The following is a 3,030-nucleotide window of genomic DNA, read 5'->3' as shown; positions in this document are numbered from 1 at the left end:
GAACTGAGTTGATTATAAACATGATATGAAACTAGGATTTTTCTTATGGATATTCATACACCTTGTGCTTCTTACTGTAATTTTAAACAGCTTGATATCTTCTTCCTCAATTAATGAGTCAGAAAAATAATATTTACCTAAAAATTGTGCCTAAATAAAAATGTTAAGCATTTGACATTTTACACATTTTATTAATAAAATAGATGTTACCTGTTAAAATTTTGTCTTGAATATGTTTCTAAATATTATAAAATTAGGGGAAATAATTTTATTATTTGGATTGAGTATATTCATACATTTATAAAAATTATAAGTAGAAATCACCTAGAGATGAAGTCAGATGAGCTTATGGCAGATACTTATTTTTTACATCGTTTCCATAAAAAGTTGCTATGCAGTATTTGACAGATAAATTAATCTCAAAGGAAGGACATCTCAGTCCCTCCCAAGGCATTATATTCCATTATTCAAATTATATGATTGGTGAAATTTTCTTCACACTATTTAACCTCAATCTTAAATCCTCTGTTCTTCCTTGTGCCACTTCTATCTTCAGAATGGTCAAAGAGTAAACAAATCCAATCTCTATTTGCAAGACAGTCCTCTATAAACATAAATATAATTGCCCATGTGTTATAACATTACCTTCTTCATGCTAAATGACCCCTCTGGCATTTGTATACATTTCCTTTTCTAATCCTTTTATAAGGGGAATAGATTAATATACCCAGATATGAATGTTGTTTTCATAACATCTGAATGGTACTATTCATTCCATCAAGACAGGAACTGAAAGGGCTTTATTCCTGTTTTGTTTAGCTTATCCCAAATGTCTATTATCAGGATCTAAATTTTCATTTGTGTCTTACAATATCACTGGTAACTGTATTCCTAGGTGGTGTTCTTATCTGATCATGCAATAAAGATGAAATACGAAGACTGAATCTCATTTCAAATACAGTTTTAGAACCCAAAGGAGCTTTAGATATTATAGTTAGACTTTTGATGGCAGAGGGTGCTGAATCCAAAAAGATCAAGTATGAATTCTCCAAGTTTACATGGGATCTGTGCATAACTGACAGGGTCTACTACCCAGAAATACTGTCAACCAGTCTAACACTATTTCCATGACTGCCTCCTATACAGATTTTTTTTTTTAATCTGTAATTAGTTTAAACGACTATTTTATATGTGCTGATTGATTTTTTTTTTAAAAATACAATATATTTTTTATTTCTTATAAAGGTTACAAATAACCAATGGAAGATCAGAATCAGACAGCAGTGACCAAATTTCTTTTCTTGGGCCTCACAGATCATCTCTATCAGCAGATTGTCCTCTTGTCATTCTCCTCCTTGTCTATCTTGCCACAGTGGGGGGTAACTGGGGATGATATAGATAGATCCCAGACTCCACACACCTATGTACTTTTTTCTTAGCCATTTGTCCTTTGTAGACATGTGTTCCTCTTCTTCCATTGCCCCCAAGATGCTGTGTGATATCTTTGCGGAGAAAAAGGGCATCTCTTTGATGGGTTGTGCCGCACAGATGTGGTTCTTTGGTCTTTTTGTGGCAACCGAATGTTTCCTCCTGGCTTCCATGGCCTATGATCGGTATATGGCCATCTGTAAGCCCTTGTTGTACACACTCGTTATGTCCCAAAGGGTCTGTGTGCAGCTGGTTATAGGCCCTTAAGCTGTGGCTTTTATAAGCACCATGACCCATACCGCATTGACATTCTGCTTACCCTTCCGTGGTCCAAATATTATCAATCACTTTTTCTGTGATATTTCACCACTGCTTTCTCTAGCATGTGCAGACACCTCGATGACTAAATTTATGCTCTTCATCTTGGCTGGAGCAATAGGAGTACTCAGTGGCCTGATCATCACGGTCTCCTACGTTTGCATCCTGATGGCCATCCTGAGGATCCAGACGGCTGATGGGAGGAGGAAGGCTTTTTTTACTTGTTCTTCTCACCTGGCAGCTGTCTCCATCCTATATGGGACTCTTTTCTTCATTTATGTTTGACCTAGCTCAGGTTCCTCCCTAAATCTCAATAAAGTGATTTCTCTCTTTTACACCGTGGTGACCCCCAAGTTGAACCCCCTCATCTACAGCTTGAGGAACAAGGAGGTGAAAAATGCATTCAGTAGGAAGTTTGAAAGAAAAAAAAATTTTTTTAAGGTAGATAAGATGGATTTCTAATTGTGGTGCACCACAGATGTTGATTCAATTATGTGTGGTAAAAAGAATGCCGGACTGAGAATTAGAAAGTCTTTAATTCCTGAGTCTGCCAATTCTGAGGTCACTTATATACTGGAAATATTTTTATATTGTTTTTTCTTCAGTCTTCTCCTTTGCAAAATGATGGGGAATATAAAAATTTTACATATATATTGAAGGTAAAAATGTAATATATGCCATAAGAAAATCCAGGAGAACATTTATGCGTTCATTTTTTTTAACATCTTTATTGGAGTATAATTGCTTTACAGTGGTGTGTTAGTTTCTGCTTTATAGCAAAGTGAATCAGCTAGACATATACATATATCCCCATATCTTTTCCCTCTTGCGCCACCTTCCCATCCTCCCTATCCCACCCCTCTAGGTGGTCACAAAGCACCAAGCTGATCTCCCTGTGCTATGCAGCTGCTTCCCACTAGCTCTCTATTTTACATTTTGTAGTGTATATATGTCCATGCCACTCTCTCACTTCATCCCAACTTACCCTTCCTCCTCCCTGTGTCCTCAAGTCCATTCTCTACGTCTGCATCTTTATTCTTGTCCTACCCCTAGGTTCTTCAGAACCTTTTTTTTTTTTTTTTTTAGATTCTATATATATATGTGTTAGCATACGGTATTTGTTTTTCTCTTTCTGACTTACTTCACTCTGTATGACAGACTCTAGGTCCATCCTCCTCACTACAAATAACTCAAGTTCGTTTCTTTTTATGGCTGAGTAATATTCCATTGTATATATGTGCCACATCTTCTTTATCCATTCATCTGTCGATGGACACTTAGGTT

At 36.3% G+C, this 3,030-nt stretch overlaps 1 pseudogene; it reads left to right on the top strand.

The window, feature by feature from the left end:
- Positions 1–1,259: 1,259 nt before the first annotated feature.
- On the top strand, positions 1,260–2,208 carry LOC118899583 (annotated as a pseudogene).
- The last annotated feature ends 822 nt before the right edge of the window (positions 2,209–3,030 follow it).

This window comes from Balaenoptera musculus, chromosome 8, assembly GCF_009873245.2.
Source record: "Balaenoptera musculus isolate JJ_BM4_2016_0621 chromosome 8, mBalMus1.pri.v3, whole genome shotgun sequence".
Lineage (NCBI taxonomy): Eukaryota > Metazoa > Chordata > Mammalia > Artiodactyla > Balaenopteridae > Balaenoptera > Balaenoptera musculus.
The sequence above is the reverse complement of the archived record's forward strand: the minus strand, read 5'-3'. Positions and strand labels throughout refer to the sequence as shown.